This window comes from Caretta caretta, chromosome 16 (genome assembly GCF_965140235.1).
Source record: "Caretta caretta isolate rCarCar2 chromosome 16, rCarCar1.hap1, whole genome shotgun sequence".
In the NCBI taxonomy this organism is placed as follows: Eukaryota; Metazoa; Chordata; order Testudines; family Cheloniidae; genus Caretta; species Caretta caretta.
Window position 1 is genome coordinate 17,024,455 of NC_134221.1, and position 18,651 is coordinate 17,043,105.

Genomic DNA, 18,651 nt, shown 5'->3' on the forward strand with positions numbered 1-18,651 from the left:
TATTTAAATATTCACAGTTGTGGGCAATTATGGGGGAGCATCAGGCAGTTGGGGGGGGGTCACACAATAATTATTGAATGACAGTAGAGGTTGAGATTCAAAAGTGAAAGCTTAAGAGCTGGTAAATCACCAATAGTCACCATCACATATCCGAACAGACACAGTAAAGGTCCTTAAATCAAACGCCAGGTTCTCAAGCAGATCTGTCTCATTTTGGTTAGCTGCAAATGTCGAGAGTTCTCCATGGAAATATTTCTTTCTGGTGGTTCATATGTGTAGGGTGAAATCAACATTTCCCGAATCCTCCCAAGCCCAAGGATAGTACAGTGAGGCCTGGGATGGAGGGCCCCCTTTGGACTCCTCTCAATGCCATTCCCACAGCAGTCGGAGGAGTCACTGTGGGGGTGGCTCTCTGCCCCAGGAGACTGTCTGAGCTGGTTTCTCTTGTGCACACACACAGCCCTGACTGCATCAGGGTTGTGTAAGCAGATTTTATTTGGAGTCAGAGTCATGCTGGGACATTACCTTTGACTCAGGCGTCAGATTTCCCTGAAGGAAGAGAGCTCCGAGCGCGAGGGGCGTTTGGAACCTGAGGCCATAGTTCAGCTCATCTGAAAATTGCCCAAGCCAGGGCATGACCCTGTCCGCGTGGACCCTCAGCAGCACTTGCCCAGCTAGGAGGAAGAGTCTGGCAAAGCCACATTCTCAGCAGTTCTGACCACATGGCTTCGAAACCCCACTGGGGACTCTCTGCTCTGATGTAACGTTCTCAGGCTGGGTTCTGCTCTGCATTGCCCTGGATTGACACTGAAAGCAGAAGCTGGTCCTTGACAGACACGGATGGGTAGGTGCCAATTAACTCCTCTCTGCGATCAGGACCACTGGTCGTTTATCCGGCTCTGCAATAAAGCTGAAGGGCCTTTTCCTCGGGTCGGTTAACCACATGCAAAGGCAATAAACTCCTAGAGAGAGGCAAGCAACAGCCAGATTCACCACGTGAAATTAAAAAACCTGCTTTGACGGTGAATACTCTTTTGCGTCTGATGCATCTGAACTCGCCACAACTTGGGAAACCTTCTGCCTGAACTCTGGACCACCCCAGGGAGAAAAGGCAGCGTTTCAAAGGGTGTAGATACATTGCCATCTGGTGGCGACAGGCGGGAACTGCACTTGGTTCTCAGTACCATCTGCCAGGCTGGCACTGTGTTAGAATTGGATCCATCCAGGGGCGAAAGTCAGTTAGAGGACTTACCGGTATGCCGGGGTCCTGAGCAGCGGGCATGGCCTCAACCGGAAGAGGCAGGGCCTTAAATCCCCAGGCCCTTTAAATCTTGATTCAAAGGGCCAGGGCTCCAGCTGCGGTAGTGGGGGCTGGGAGCCCGGGGCCCTTTAAATCACGCCCGAGCTACCAGCTGCAGAGGCGGCTGGGAGCCCTGGTGCTTGGGGGCGATTTAAAGGGCCCAGGGCTGCAGCGGAGCCCCGGGCCCTTTAAATCACTGAGGAGCCCTGGGGGCTCCCGGCTGCCACCGCTACCCCAGGGCTCTGGGCTCTGGCAGAGCTTTAAAGGGCCTGGGGCTCCGCTGTGGTAGCAGCTGCCGGAGCCCTGTGCCCTTTAAATCTCCGCCTGAGCCCTGCTACCGCCCTGGCCCTTTAAATGCCCGCCGGAGTCCCACCGCCGCTACCCCAGGGCTTTGGCAGCAGGGCTCAGGCGGGGATTTAAAGGGCCGGGGCAGTAGGGGTGGCTGGAGCTCCAGGGCTCTTTAAATCCCACCAGAGCACCCCACACCCCTACCCCAGGGCTCGGGCAGCAGGGCTCAGGCGGGGATTTAAAGGGCTTGGGGCTCCAGCCGCCGCTACCGCCCCGGCCCTTTAAATCGCCTCCGGAGCCCCGCCGCTGCTACCCCAGGGCTTGGGCAGCAGGGCTCAGGTGGGGATTTAAAGGGCCCCGGGAGGGTAGCGGGGGCTGGAGCTCCGGGGCCCTTTAAATCCCTGCCAGAGCCCCGCCACTGCCGCTACCCCAGGGCTCGGGCAGCAGGGCTCAGGCTGGGATTTAAAGGGCCCCGGGGGGGGGGGTGTTAGCAGTGGCTGGAGCTCAGGGGCCCTTTAAATCCCCACTGCAGCTCCGCCGCCGCTACCCCAGGGCTTTATATTGCCCTCTCTGAAAGCCGGTCCTGGTACGGCGCACCGGCTCTTACCGGTACGCCGTACCAGGGCATACCGGCTTACTTTCACCTCTGGATCTATCCTAGGAGAAGGGAACTGGCACTGACCAAAGGGAATGTGTTGAAGCAAAGCCCAAGTGTAGCAGTGGGGTTAGCAGCTATCAGCAGCGATTTGAACTTTTAGGTCGCCAAGAGGAGGCGAAAGCAAAGCCCCTGTTTCAAACATCCCAGTGGCCCGTGAGCTGCACAGGGGAACACTGGCCCTGGAATTTCATGGGAATCTGGCTGTGAATTCTGAAGTTAGGTCCATTTTAAATGATGATGCCTGGTTTGTGCCATTCAGGTATTGGCCTGAGCAGATGTCATGCTGGCTGCAAAACAAAGGTCTGTGAGGGTCTGTACCTGCAGAGACAGAAGCAGAATCCCCGCCAGATTGTGAAAAGCAGAGGGAAGCTGGGCTGTTCATGTGGGGGAAAATATTTCCATTTAAGCAGGCAAAATCACTTGCTCTTCATCCTTGGGAGATCAGGGGTTTCCTCAGCCCACTGGCCCATTAGCACTCAGTGAGCCCTAGTCCTGCTGTGCTCCTAATGCCCTCCCAGCAAAGCCCTGGCAACAAAACCTCCAAATCTTTATGCCGGGCCACAGAGTCATCCATTCCCAGGGCGCTGTACAAGTGCTGTGCTGCGGTGGGTAAGTTGCTATAGCTGATGGGGTTGAGCTGGGAGTGGTGTGATGACTATGTAACCCCCACACACCTCCTGGGTGTGGTGCTCTGTCCCCTCGAGTGGCACTGAGACTAGTTAGAGATTAATGAGTCTGCTACAGCTTTAGCTAAGAGCCATGTGGCTTATAGCTCATGCAGTAGCGACTCATGCATTTAGCTTCAGAGGTCCCAGGTTCAATCCTGCTCACCAACAACTGGGTCGGTGTTGCAACTAAACCCATGGGCCAGACCAGGGGTTCTCAAACTGGGGGTCAGGACCCCTCAGGGGATCACAAGGTTATTACACAGCGGGTTGTGAGCTGTCAGCCTCCACCCCAAACCCCGCATTGCCTCCAGAATTTATAATGGTGCTAAATATATGAAAAAGTGTTTTTAATTCATAAGGTGGGTCGCACTCAGAGGCTTGCTGTGTGAAAGGGGTCACCAGTACAAATGTTTGAGAACCACTGGGCTAGACACTAGCAGAGTGGAGCTGTATTCTCAACTTTGTCACTGATCGTCTTGTGGGGAATCACTTCACCTCTCTGTCCCCTCCCATCTCTTGTCTATTTAGCCTCTACACACTTTGGGACAGGGACTGTCTCTTGCGGTGTGTCTGCCTGGCACGATGGGGCCTTGGTCTCAACTGGCGTCTCTAAACCCTCTTTTACTACAGATTATAATCTCCTTGGTGAGTTGGATTCCCTAGCCAGGGGCTCCTTCTGTGGTCGTACGTTCCTAGATCAGATTGTATTTGCTGCATGAGTGTGGGAAAGCTATACTTTATCTCTTCACTTCAACCTTTGAATGGTGGAACCGACTCCCACTTGGGGCGAGCTGGCTGTGTGCAGTCTGTGGCTGCCGGCCGACTACAGTGACTAACTGGTTAGTATCACACCCACTTCGTTCTGCGTGTCTAGGCCAGCCACATATTTGTTCTTGTTTATTTCTGTGCTAAGCTGGGGCAAGGCAGGCGGCAGCCTCTTCGCACGAGTGCTGCCTTGCTTGGGTGGGTTAGGGACCCAGGAAATGATCCCTGGCAGTTGATTTTTATAGGTTTTGGAAAACTGTGAATGTAGCGGAAATGAAGTGCTTGTAAATTTGCCCAGTTCTACAGTGCATCCTGCCTCCTCAAACGCCCTTCACAGCGTAAGTCGGAGAAGTTGTTCTCCCCAGCCTCTTTCTGAAAACTGTTGTCTTGACTCTCTGTCATGGACCTCCTGTTGCGTTCTGCCCCAGAGGTGGCTGCATTTCATGTCTGATGTGAGTGATCTGTACTGCAACATCCCTCCATGTTCCTGTTCCAGGACTATGGAACAACCAAGGGGAAGAGTCACCTCCTGAGAAGCCATCCCATGCTGTGTGCTGAGCCTACTCCCTGCTGGTGTAGCCCACTCTCCGGTGTGTGTTACAGGCAGGGGCTGGCAAGCTGGGCTGTCGCCTTGGGTGTCAATTTCCAGGGGGGTGATGTCCTATTGTGCCATTTGGGTTTTTTTTTGTTTTTTCTCCTCTCTGATTGGGCAGATGTTTTTGATCTGCCAATTAGCTGGCTTCTGCACCTCCCACCCCATGGCTGATTGGCCAGCTGAGTGATATTTTCTTTGTTGATTGCTCCGCCGCTAAAGGGCAAGGACCCAAAAACATTTTCCACCTGGCAAAATGGGCCAGGGCCACTCCTGATTACATGTCCCCTGCTGCGTCTGAGCCACAGTGAATACGAGTGTCCTGCAGCTGCTAGCTTGGGGACTGTGTCCTTCAGTTGGTGCTGTAGCAACTCATGCTTTAGCTCTGGAGGTCCTGGGTAGGCTTCCCAGTGCTGACCAAGATGGCGATTATTACACCGAGACGGGACGGTGTGTGGCTACCCCCGATGCAGGGCGGAGAGCATCAATCAAACTCCTAGTCTTGAACCTCACTTTTGACACTGTGCCTTGATTTAAGACACTCCCAATAACGTGGGAAATCATATGATCCTTTATATACCAACATGCAGCCTGCACCGTGCTTTGAGCTATCGATAGAGGGGGCTGTCAGCTATTATATCACTTATTACAGGCTTCTCTAACCAAATGGACACTGTCTGCCGTACACAGACCCTCTCAGAACATCGTTGGAGAGCCCATTGCTGGATAGCACCAGCTTCCTGCTTGGGATCAGAGACCAGCTCTGTGCTGTGCTGTGACATACCATCTCCTACAAAGATCTTGGGGATGTGGCAGGAATCCAAAACCTTGATGTGACGGGTCAAATGTTTGTACCCAGAGGTCCAGGGCGTGCATGCAGAATATCCGAACTGTGTGCTGGGATCTGGCACCCGCGCATGCCCATGGAAACCATCACCCATTTTGCACGCCCCTTTAAGCACACAAATGCAGGAGGTGCAGGCCTGTGCTTTAAACAATGTAGCTCTGTATGTCTCAGTGAGAACCCACTGAGTACTTTGTATGTTGTTACCCAGGGTGTATGTATGGTGCCAGGGGTCCTGTTGGCACAGATGAGGCTGAGGACACATACTGACTGTCTGTTATAGGCGAGGCCAATAAATTATACGCTTATATCAACACTGCAGAAATACTTCACTGAAGGGTTGGAACAGGGGACTGAGTTATATTCCCAGCTGTGCCATGGGTGACCTCGGGCAAATTGCCTCTCCGCTCCATGCCTCAGTTTCCCTATCTGTAAAATGTGGCTAATGAAATTGCTTTGTCCACCCGCTTGGGTTGGGAGGTGTCATTTATTACTGCATGTAAAGCACTTTGTCAGCCTCGGATGAAAGGCAAATATTCATATATTTTTCCCGTTGAAAGAGGCTCTTAAATATTCTGAGGATAGAATGTCCATAGCCCAGGGGTTCTCTATGCAAATCCATGGGTCAATATCAGAAAGGACCCTCGGCGGCAAGAAAACATTTTGGCAGGAAGATATCTTTGACTGGCACTCCTTGAACCCACCAGCCCCCCAGAGAGGGGTTGCCTTCCAAACAACAAAGAGAGGCATGAGATGGGTGTTAGGACCAAGAGGAGACCTTGCCTCCAGGAGGAGAAGGGTTTCAGGTGGCAACACACCTAAGGAAAACTTCACCTGGCTGAGCTTAACTGAGAGGTTGAGGAAGTCTGTCAGATGAGTTGCTGTGTGGGCTGTTGCCCTGGGAGTCAGCCTGTGGTGGAGGAGAATGAGGTAAATATCTATATCTCTTATTTCTCTGCTGGACCCTCTGGTCCTGGATTGAATGTGTTTCCCTCACTGCCTCCAATGAATAGCTGAAGTTTTCCTCTTGGTTGCCCCTGGCTCCACCTCTCCCCAACGTCTCTTTAAAACCAGAGCATTAGGTTTAGTACCTGCTCTAAATGCTGGGGAATGTGAGTTCTGTCTCATTGGTACGTGCCTGTACACTGTGCCGGGGCTATGCATGATGCTTCACAGAGAGATTAAGGAAGCACAGCCTGATTCTCTCATTCAGCAGTAACTCCTCTGAAATCAAAGGTGTAAAACTGGTGTAAGGAAGAGGGGTTTGGCTCAGCAGGCCCGCCGAGGCGTTTGCAGTGTAGGCTGGGTCTGAGAGGAGGTTTGTTTGCCTTATTTATGGGCTTATTGCTATGGTACCTGAGCACCATACAACCACTAGTGTATTTATCCTCCTGGCACCTCTGCTAGCTGAGTATTAGCCCCTGTTTTACAGGTGGGGGAAATTGACGCACAGATAGGCTAAGTGATTTGCCCAAGGTCATGCAGGCAATCAGTGTCAGAGCTGGGAATTTATCCATGTCTAGTGATTTAACTGCAAGGATTATTAGAAAACTCGGTTAATGTCCTCATACAAGGCTGTATTGTGTCAATTCTTTCTTTATTTCCCCACTCCTTCTAAAATAACTGAAATTTTTATAAAATAAGTGTGGGTCCCAGCTGGAGAGTGGATATGATGGAGGAGGGAGGTTCCATGGATTTACAGGCTCAGGTAAGCCATTCCCATGGGCTGTCTTGCCTGTTATCAAAAGATGGGTCTGAGCTGTGCATTGTGGTTCTGGATCTGAATGTAGCTGGAAGTGCCTTACTGTAACGGAGCTGGCTGTCTAGTATTTCCATTGGGAACCAAGAATTCACTTTAAACCCTGGCTCCTGGCCCCTGTATCTCTGGGTGGATGCTCCACTCAGCAAGGACTGTGTCTAACTCTCCCCCTTTCCCCGAACTGAGTCATTGCAAACGTGCCTGGCTCCTGCAAAGATGCAGGCAGAGCTGGTCTGACAACTTTTCCGCCAGCATCCAAGGAGGCTGTTGTTGCAGTTTACCCAGGAGCTGACTGACTGGGGGCTGTGTGGCAGAGTTCACAGTGCACACATTCCCTGAGACACGCAAACCCTCATGAAATGGCTTCTGGCTCCAAATTAGGCCCATTTGTTAGTGAAAATGGCACCATTTTTACTCCCAGTCTAGCTTCTGCAATTCTGAATTTTGGCTTGGTTGGGTGAAGAATAATTCTGGCATCAACACTTGCGCCAGCTCACCTTTGTTTTGTAAACGATGTTGCAGTGTGACCCTGTTCCCCGCCCAGGAAATACCCTGGGCTGCACAAATTGGTCCTGCTCTGAGCAGGGGGTTGGACGAGATGACCTCCTGAGGTCCCTTCCAACCCTGATCTTCTATGAAATGTCCCTCAGGGACACTGTGATGGTTTCCTGGGCACAGCAAGAAAAAGGAGAAGTTTCCACGTGCTCCTCAGGGTAAATGAACTTCCTGCCAGGCTGCGACTTTACATAGGCCTCAAATAATCTTTAAAAGCATGTACTGGAGGTTGCAGGGTGCCTGTGTCACAGGAATGGGGCCCGAGGGGCTGGTGTGTTCTTGAGCGGGACTGTGTCAGTGGGCAATGCAGGTGATTCCTTAACAAGGCACGCTGACTCTGTGTAGCCTCCCCTCAGAGATGGGGGATGTTCTTCTGGGCCTGTGGTTGCAGGTCCTGTTTGACTTACGCTGGAAATGAGGGGCTAGCTGCAAACCTGTCTTCACTGAGGAGAGATTAATTTTGCCCTTGAACTTGTCGTGCTAAAGGGAAATTCACCGTCAGGTCCCCAGACTTAGGGACAAATCTTGAAGGAACCCAGTTCTTGGAAGCATTTTGTTCCACTTCCCTGTACAAACAGGGCCTGGTTCCTTCAGATGACTCTACCCCCTCCTCCCACCATGTGATTTTTTTTCTTTCCCCCCTGTTGACCTTGTGTAAGCCCTTTCAGAAGGGAGATGAGTAAAAACATCCCACCTGCTCTGTGCATGTGCTACTGGTGGCTGCCCGGTGGTCGAGGCATGGTCCTCAGGCAGTACCCGTGCTCGCTGGCCCTCTCTCTGTTACTGGTTCTAATCTCAGTGTGTTGCCTGGTGGTGGCGGGTGCGGCCGGGGGAGGATGTATGTACTGATTTGATTCCAGTCCTGCATGCTTCAGCTGGGTACCAATGTCCCTCTGGATTCTGAATCTCCCCCACTTCCTGGTTGGGCCTCGGCCATGCAGAAATTCAGTGGAAGGGGAAATGTCTTAGCTGGACAGCCTAGCTCCACCCGGCTCTATGATGCCAAGTTAATGCCACCTTCCCTGGTATCTGAGTAAAATGCAGGAGTGAAAGAGAGCCTCTTGGGGTCCCTAGTGCAACAAAACACTGGGAATGTATGGTAACAGCGGGCAGATTGCCTTTGGCCTCTGGTGATGGAATAAACGGCCTAACGAGTCTTGCTCCATCTCCACTACCTATGATTCCCCCTCTGGGCCTGATTCCATGCCCATTGATTTAATCTGGCCAACAGTGAGCAAATTTCCCAATCCCTGTAAGCCTTGGCAATGGGCCTTGAAAGATCTCACAAACCAGGAAAGACTCAGAAGCCCTCAAGACTTGTAGTCCCCTCTCTGACCCTCGTGCTGTGTTGTCCCCAGAGCCACTGTTCCCTTTGTCTGTGCCATTTGGGGTGGGAGTTGTCTCAGTTTACAGCAACAGGAAAAAGGTCTGGGTATTTGGGAGCCAGCTCCTTATGAATTTCCCCCTTGCTGGCCACGGGGGCCTACTTTCTCTGTCAGCCTTTTCTGTGGTAGATGGAGGTGTGAGGGTTTGTATTTCGGAGCCACAGGCAGTAATACATACTCTAAGATGTTCCTATGGGGGTGATACACCTCTCTTGCCTTTCCACACCTTGGTTCTGCTGCACTGATGGCCAATGTAGCCCTGTCCTCCTCACCGTTGCTGTGTGCTGAGGACCATCTTGTCACCACACCACCACGAGGTCTCCATAAGCCCATCTTCTACCAGTGCTTCTAGCTACGCACTTATATAACTCCCACCGGCATAGTAAGTGAACACCACACAAACTGAGCACCACACATGGTGCAATCACTTGCCATCCTCCCTCCTGTCTCTTGCAGGCTGGGGCCCTCCTTGACGGGTGTAGTACCTTGATGCACTTGGATTCAGGTTGTGTCCTGAGTGGAAGGAAAAAAAGGGGTGTGTGGTCTGTGTCCCAGAACCCCAATGCAATTTGGCATGTTCTGTTCTGGAAATGTTCTGGCCTACCATAGCATCAGGCTGAGAATCCCCAGCGGAAGGGAGGGTGATCACCAAATATCACCCGGGAATGTTGGAAGCAACAGTACAGCTGGCTGAAATTCTCCGTCTGAGAAGTTCTTCCCACCAAAAACTGGGTTTCATTTAAACCAATTCCCCTCCCCACCCCCAGAAAACGGCAGTGCTGTTAAACTTTGTTTTCATGGGAAACTTTGAAACAAAACTTCTTCCTGACGCGTCATCCCCCGACGCCCTCTGTTCTCCTGACTCTTATGCAGACCTCCTGTCTCTCCCAGTCTCCTTGAAAGCTCTGCTTTTAACAGCTTGCAAGTGCTTTGTTTCAGAGTTCCCACCTAAAAACCCCTAATTTCAAGCTGGTCTCCCCAACCCCCAAAAGGAACTATCCTCTCCATTGTCTGAGTACTGGCCATTGGGGCTGTGTATAGCTATGGATTCTGGGTACCTGCAAAAACTAAGACTGATTTAACTCTTTAGTAACTCATTAGCCAGCAACACTATAACTGCCAAACACACACATGTTATATAAAATTCATTAAATCAATACAGGTAACTTTCATGTTCATTGCACAACACGATCTCTGAGATGCCCAGACAGCCTGGATTTAATGACAGCTGTTGAGCAATCTCTGAATGCTGCTGACACAAGGCGCCTGCTAACACTGGGAATATATGTTCCAGCCTGCTGGTGTTTTGGGGGCAGAGTTACAAAACGAGTGCACACACATCTTCTGTTCAGGCTCCATGGGAAGGAGGCTGGATGTAGAGTTGGATTTTTGACACCCCGTAAGCTCTGTGAGTTTGGATTCAGGGTTGGGTTTGGGGCCCATCTCTAGTTTCTGCTCTAATCTTGTTTCCTCTTCTTGCATTTTTACTGTTGCATGACCTCATGGTCTCCTTGGTGGGGTAGCACATGCAGGAAAAGTCCCTGGAATGACAACATGGACATGAAAACAGTAAACAGACATGTACTTAGAGAAGTGTAGTCAGGAAAGTAACTCAAATATTTTTCCTGATGTACTGTTTTTTCTCTAAATGGACAACCAATCCTAAATTCTCAGTTATTGAGGGACAATCTTCACTCATTGATATATTTTGCTTTCCACCACCAACTCTCTGCATAACTTCTTTTGTGAATAATGTACCCAAATGCATGGATGCTAAATATCTAAACTGTATTCTTAAATTCATTCACCTAAATTTGGGTTATTGCTGATTATGCACTCTATGTATTTTATGACTTTAAAAACAAACTTTGTGGATAATCTAAGCGCTATACCCAGATGTACAGACACCCTTTTCTCAACTTATGTGTTATATAATTTTTTTTAACATTAGCTTTAATAAAATTTTTAAATCTGTAAGAAGGCATGGAGGCAGCTCCTCCTCCTGCTGACTTCAAAACAACTTTGCCTTCCCCACTGGCTGGAAACACACCCTCCACCCTCAGTTCCTAGGTAGCTGGGTCCTTCCCCTGCTCTGGAAGAAGCCACACCTCTTAGAGGGTGTCTGGATTGGTAACACATCCAGACCAGCCAGCACACAACTCTGTAACAATATTGTACTGTCTTTACACCAAGCTTCGTATCTGGCAGCTGGGGACCAGGAACAAGAAAAGTTCAGCAAGGTTGCTCAATGACTGGGCATAAACCATCCATACTGGACACTTGGCAGTGACATGTTTGGGTCACTGTGCCATCCTTCTGCTGCAGCCAGGCCTCTCAATGTGACTGATTCTTCAGTCTCTTCACAAATGATAATCAGCAGCCGTGGGAAAGTCAGGAATGCAAGTGGATCAGAGAAGCTCTGTGTGGAATCTGCAGCTGTGTTGGGACCGGCCCCAAGGATGTCTGTGCTCCAAGGTGAAAGTAAGTGGCTTTGCCTTTAGACCTAGCTTGCAAACAGCTGTCCATCCCAGAGAGACGTTTAGCCTGATGTTGGTAACATAAACAAATTTGGTTTAAGTCATAGCTCATATTGGAGAAAACCTGTTATTAGTTCATGTTACTTAGGTAGCTAACTAATATAACCAATGTGTCATTGTTTCTTCTACCGCTGTTATTTATATCAAGCCGAAAATGGGCCGAGTCTCTGCCCTGAGGAGTTTTCAGTTGCCATATCAGCCACCAGTTTCTACAGGGTTTCTTAACAATCTTGCCTGTCCCTCATTCAAGATCAAGCATGGCTGATGTATTTTCAGTGTAGGTGGTAAACCTGGATGCGGAGGGAGAGTGCACATGTGTGTGTGTGTGTGTGTGAATGAATGCACACACAGGCTGTTGATTTCCTTCTCCTCCATGAGTAACCTTGTCTCTGGAACTCGCCTCCAAAGTCACTAGATTCTTGCTGCTGCCTCTTCGCCCTGTCCCTTCCTTTCCCACCCAGGACTCCCCCCAGTCATGGACGTGTTTAGCTGCCAATAACTTCAGTGTAGAGTATTTGAATGGATTAGGGTTATTCCCCTTGATTTAGGTATGCACTCACGAACCACGGCACACCTCAAATTCGAAAAGCTTTGCAAGCATGAAGGAATCATCCTGGGAGATAGGGAATAACTTGGATCTTGGAATAGATCAAATCCCCTGATTCCCTGTCCTGTCACCAGGCACGCTGGGCTCAGATCTCTGCTCCATTACATCGGTCTTATCCTCGTCTAGCTCCAGTGACTTCAACATAAAGCCAGCTAATGGAGGACAGAGTGGGCCCACTGCCTCTTGCATCCCTCAAGCTCCCATCTGGCTGACGGTATTCTTATTTTTGTTTTGCTTCCAGCTGTAGAAGACCAAGACCTGCCACCTGAGAAGGAGCCATCTGAGAAAAGCTGTTGTCACTGTCTGAACATGCCAGTATCCCTGTGTGAGCCCAGGAACCAAGTGGAGATGGAATCCAGAGAAAGGCAAGTTCCCTCTGCATCCCCCGAGCCTGTTTCTCTGAGGCCAGAAGACTCTGACTTCTTGCCGTCTGTCAGACTTGCAGGCATCTTGTGTCTTGTTTTTATCCTTGTCTCTCTCTTCCTGATTTACGGCAATACTGGCCGAGTGCCATTTAACCACTGCAGGGCCCTCCGCTCCAGTGGAGTTTGTTCACTGGACTATAAACTCAGCCCATTTCCTCTTCTCTTCCCAAACCAGCCAGAAACGACATGGCGCGCCCTCCAGCGCAGTGTGAGTGGCCTGCGTTGGGCTGACCATCCTGAGGGGTTCGGGGTCTCTTTGGTGGCTGTTGGGCTGGGGGATGTGAGGAATACACTCTTTTGTCTCTCAAAATGGACCCTTTCCTTGCTGGCCACAGGACAAGGTCTGCCTCCTTCAGTGAGAGTCCAAATACTAGACTCCAAGAGTACTCAGTTGCCTTGGGGAGGGTACCCAGAGACCAGGACATACCTCTCCATTATTTATGAGAGGGAGAAGTTTGCACCTTATGGCATGACTGTGGTCATACAGCGCTCATTCGATGGAAGCCCCTTTGCCACCGAGACCACCTTTGCCCTCCTGACGAACAGCACGGACCAGGCTGGAGAAAATTCCCTGCACAATTTGACGTTCAGCCTGGCGTCTGACATTTTAAGCAGCATCTCTCGCACGGGAAGGGTACCGGACAAGTTGTGGGCCACAGCGAGGAGCCTACCTGTGCTCGTCATGAGGCCTGAACCGTATCTGGAAGGTGGTTTTATTTGCTGAAGCTAGGTGACCTACTGGGCATGCCTTCAGGAGCTACCGTCATTGGGCCTGGCTGCCCAAGATATGACACTTTTTTAAAAGGGGCCCCTGTTTAGCTCTCTGAACATGCTTGGTGCTACCATGTGATGATACTACCGTGGGCCTGCCTGTGAAAGGTACGGCATGTCACAGGTTAAAATGGCCTAACAGGCTGTGTGAAGCTTGTCAGAGCAGTGGATACAACTGTCACCTCTTCCTCTCTTGGAATTCAAACTGGACAACCAGTGGTCTTCAGCATTCTTGGTCCCACTCTCCAGAAGCCCCGTTCTCCAGACTTGGCGCAGCTGGTGCTCAGGACTTTGCTCAGGACTCTGCTAGCAAGGTGTCACTTTTATACCAGCTTTCCAGAGGACCACAATGAGGCAGGGAAGTGTCTGTGGGAGTCAGACCTTTGACTGCTCAGTCTGACAAGACTCTGCTCTGCTACCTTTGAAATGCACCAGGAGAACAAGTGATGCTGATGAACAATGTGGGCCGACTCTGTAGCTGCTGTAAATCTGTCACACGCCATTGAAGTCCACAGATCTACTTCCATTAACATCAGCTGAGGGGCTGGCCCTGTGACTGTACAGAACTCCTAGGGTTTTTCCACCTCTGGAAGGAGGCGGGACAGAAATCTACAGGATGTGTCTTGCTTGGTGGATAATGCTGCTTTGTGGGGGGAGAAGGGCTGTGATGGGGGACACACAATAAAATTCTTTTTTAAACAATGCCTCCGCTCCTCATCTTGGGGAGCTTTTCTTCTTCCCTTGGACGCTATACAGTTTCAGGGCGATAGGTCTCGCTAAGCATGAGAATGTCTGTCTGATGGCTCAATGGTAAGTGTGTGTGGACTGGAACCAGTGGATGCTGATGATTGGTGAAAGTGGGAGGAGGGGCGGGATTCAGGGCTCCTGGGTTCTGTACCTTTGTTTCCCATCTGCAAAATGGGGGCTCATAATACTTCCTTATCTCCCAGGGTTGTACTGATGCCGTATGATTGGGAAAAAGGGGCCATAGGAGGCTAACAAAACTCTTCCAAACCTTAAGGGTTTGGCTTGAGGTTTGGGCCAGTTATTACTTCATCCAGCCCTGGTCACGCACACCCTGCCTCTTTCCACAGGGAGTTTTCAGGCTGCCGCACTGCCAAAGTTATGGGTGCAGCTTTCTTTGCAAAGGTGATAAGTCGGAACAATCAATCTGTTATGTTATCCTTGTCATCCAGCTCTCTGCAGCAGTTCTGCAAACTCTTAAGCAATTAATGCTAGGGTCTACTAGCTGCCAATGAGCCGTTTGCTTTGTCCAATCTTGCCGGCGTTTGGTAATGATTGATTGTGTTCTCTAAGCACCTTTAAATTTCTCCTGCTACAAAAGGAAAGCATGGCTCCTGGCTAGACAGGGCTGGCTGTGGTCCATCTTGGGTGATTAATCTTTGATCTGTCGTGCTTCATTGGAAACGAATTGGGACCGTAAACTATTAAACTAGAAGAGCAGTAAGTAATCCAACAGCTGCAAGGCTGCCATTAAGGTTAGGTATGGCTTAGTTCTACAGGCATCTGAAATTAGATTTATGATAGGAGCGCCTTCGCAGGATTCCATTTTTAGCTCACGCCTCGAGCCGTGGAGTTCATGCAGTGTGAATGTTGGGGCTGTGATGGGGATGGATAATGGCTAGAATTAGTCTCAATTGATCAAAACCACAGAGTCCCCAAACTGCTGTCCTGTGCATGGGTTGTGGGAGCAGATGTGAGCGTGTGTGTATAAGGGAGGGGGAGAATCTAGAAAGGGAACGTGAATGACAATCAGAGTTCTGATCATTCTTTCAGCTGAGTCGTTCTGGCATCGGTTACCCTGAATGAGATAATTTGCTGATAGCATGAGAACTCTCCCTGGTGCCATGTGCTAACTTGCGTTAGAGGTACCCATACAATGGAGCAAATTCATCCCTGGTGTAATTCCATTGATTTGCAACAGCATCAGGTGACGAGGTAATTAAATGAGAAAAGCACCATTTGCAATACCATAAATAGATAGTTTTTAGTCCTATTGTTCTAAGTGTTCAGGAGATGGGCAGCCTGGATGCGGATGGACTATTGAAAAGGATGTGATCGTTAAGCCTGGAAAGGGTGGTGTGTTTTGAGGGCAACTGAGTGGTGGAATAACCAATCAAGCTATAGGGTGGCTCTGAAGAAGCAGAATGTGCCACTATGTCCTGTGATCATTTCTAATTGGCCAATGCATTGCACAATCGTGCTGATCCACAGAGAGAAGGAGAACCTGCTACTGCTATCAAATAGTGGCATTGGTCCTTTTGTGCAAACTGTAGAGATTTGTGTTCTGCAACTGTTGGTCCTGAGGTCTATCCCAAATGGTGACCCATGGCAAGGGGCTGTATTAATTCTTTGACCATGTAGGGCTCTTCTCCTTTCAACTGGCTGTGACTGCTTAGACCTAAACCACAGCAGTAGGAAGAGAATTAAACCTCTCCTCTTCCAAAAGCCCAGATTTCACAGGATTGCTGTGAGCAGGATAGGCCTGTGAATGTTTCAGCTGTTCTGATTCTGCTCCGCAGAGGGCAGTGATCCAACACACCCTAGGTAATTCATGACATGAACTATTTAACACATCTGCTTTGTCACAGCGCAATATGGAGTGGAAGCTGGGATAGAGTATCGCTTGAAAAAGGCCCCCAAAAATACAAAATAGGAAAGGAGTGCTGTACTGCTGGGTATTTGAACCATCTTGTTACAGTAGCTCTGTTAAAAACCTTGAGTAATAGTTGGACTCCAAAGCCAGGGATCTAACAGCTGGTTCACACTGGAAATGGTTGTGTGCAGAGCTTGCTGGAAAACCAGTAAAATTTTTGCTGGATTCTTTTGTAAAATTTCAAAAATATCAACATTTTGTCTTATCAACAAACGTTTGATGTAGAGCTGGCTGAAAATTTTCAGCTAAACTATTCCTTGGAAGTTTTGGTTGGCTTTTTTGGTTGAAAATTGAGTTCTTAATTTGGAAAATAATTTCATCAAATTTTTGACCAGCGCCAGCTATAAATGCTGTTTCCCCACCCCCGCGCCTCTCTGTCTGCCCATTGGACTGAAGCCATTCCAAGCATTCCCATGCATCACTTCTCCCAATGCTCTGACCTGTGGGTATAGCAGGAAATATTTGTCCTGTTTACATCCAGGTGAGGAGTCTCGAAAAAAACTGGGTCCAGATCCACAATGACATTAAGGTACCTGAGTCTGGGGGGTAGGTGCCTTCTCCCAGTTTTAAATGCCACTGAGATCCATAAAACCCATGCTTGGGTGCTGCCAAAACCTGTAGGCATCTAAACTCACTCACCCCCTAAACGTCTGTGGTAAAAGTTCCCTAGGCACTTAAGTTTCTGCCTCTGGGCCTGTGCACTGCTTCCTCACTCTTGGCATTCAGGTGCCTGTGTCCCAGTGTGATCCACAAACCAGGGGAAGATAAATGCTTGTTGGCCTAACTGACATGCTGGGCCTGATCTGGCAGGCGAGCTCAGAGGCTGCCTACTGGATCAGGTCCCGTTCGGACTCTGGCTGGAGGAGGAAGAGGAGGTGGTGGGACCCAGATTTATGGCTTTTTAGCCCATTGGGTGGAGACCTCACCTGAGAGGCTCCCTTGGCCTCTCCTGTGGAAGCTGTTCTGCTGTGGATAAATAACTACAGCCATTGGCGCAGGGGGACTGGACCCTGGGATTCCTTCTTCCAATCACTGAGCTATGGAGTCCTTCTCGCTCTCAGGCCCAGTGAGCGTTTTGCTATTTCGTGCAACCAGAGGCTGAGGAGCCCTCCCCCATTAGAATATCCCAAAGCTCGGCCATGAGAGCATGCTCCTGAGAGGTGAAAGACCTCTGCTCGGACCCTTTCTCCCCCTCCAGCAGAGGCAGGAATTGAACCTCTGTCTCCTCTATCCCAGCCGAGTGCTCTAACACTGAGCCACGAGTTATAAGGTGAGGTAGGTGAGTAGCAGCAGCTGCTCCTTTGGCCCTTTTGTGTGGCGTGAGGCAGGCTCGATAGCAGAGACAGGCGCCTATCTGCAGCCTGGACTTAGGTGCCTGTCTCCATGAAAGGGGGAGGGTTTAATGCATACCCCTCTTGTTGAGATCTCCCAGGGGCTAGCTCCCTGCCAAGCACCTCTCTGTCTTAGGCACCTGCCTCTCCCCGTGCCTGGTACGGGGGAGCCTACATGCCTGTCTCAGGCTTTGTGGATCTCAATGTTGTGTTCCAGTGGCTTCTCAAGGTGTTGTGATGCCACACAATGCAATGCCTAAGTCCCTTTGTGGCTCTGGGCCTGGCTGTCATGAATGGTGGGACATGTAGGAGAGCTGGGAGGAGACGGACCTGGCTAGCCATTTGACCTGAGCACTAAAGGATTAATACTCCAGCCCTGTCTCATGACGGGCCTTGGTATCCTTTCTCTAGTTACACCTACAGCAGCCTAGCCATGGTGTCAGGCAGTTTGGCACCTTACAAACCCACTCCGTGCGCTTTGTTGCCCCAAAAATATTAGAGCTGGAGCCCAAACCAACCCTCTCGATCTGAACATCCCTGAAACTTGGGGTGCTTGAAATTCAGAGCCAAGTGCTGTGGTTACAGCATCTCTCTGTGCTAGGTGGGAATTGAATTCAGGTCTGGAAGAAATTCCCGATGCCTGTAATGACCTAAACCACACAAGTATTTGGTGTGAATGGAGCTGGTGCTTGCAGGCCAGTGAGTTATGTAGACATGTCCCTTTCCCTCTCAGATGATCCTTACTAATCATAGAATCATAGAATCATAGAACCATAGAATATCAGGGTTGGAAGGGACCCCTGAAGGTCATCTAGTCCAACCCCCTGCTCGAAGCAGGACCAATTCCCAGTTAAATCATCCCAGCCAGGGCTTTGTCAAGCCTGACCTTAAAAACCTCTAAGGAAGGAGATTCTACCACCTCCCTAGGTAACGCATTCCAGTGTTTCACCACCCTCTTAGTGAAAAAGTTTTTCCTAATATCCAATCTAAACCTCCCCCACTGCAACTTGAGACCATTACTCCTCATTCTGTCATCTGCTACCATTGAGAACAGTCTAGAGCCATCCTCTTTGGAACCCCCTTTCAGGTAGTTGAAAGCAGCTATCAAATCCCCCCTCATTCTTCTCTTCTGCAGGCTAAACAATCCCAGCTCCCTCAGCCTCTCCTCATAAGTCATGTGTTCTAGACCCCTAATCATTTTTGTTGCCCTTCGCTGGACTCTCTCCAATTTATCCACATCCTTCTTGTAGTGTGGGGCCCAAAACTGGACACAGTACTCCAGATGAGGCCTCACCAATGTCGAATAGAGGGGGACGATCACGTCCCTCGATCTGCTCGCTATGCCCCTACTTATACATCCCAAAATGCCATTGGCCTTCTTGGCAACAAGGGCACACTGCTGACTCATGTCCAGCTTCTCGTCCACTGTCACCCCTAGGTCCTTTTCCGCAGAACTGCTGCCTAGCCATTCGGTCCCTAGTCTGTAGCG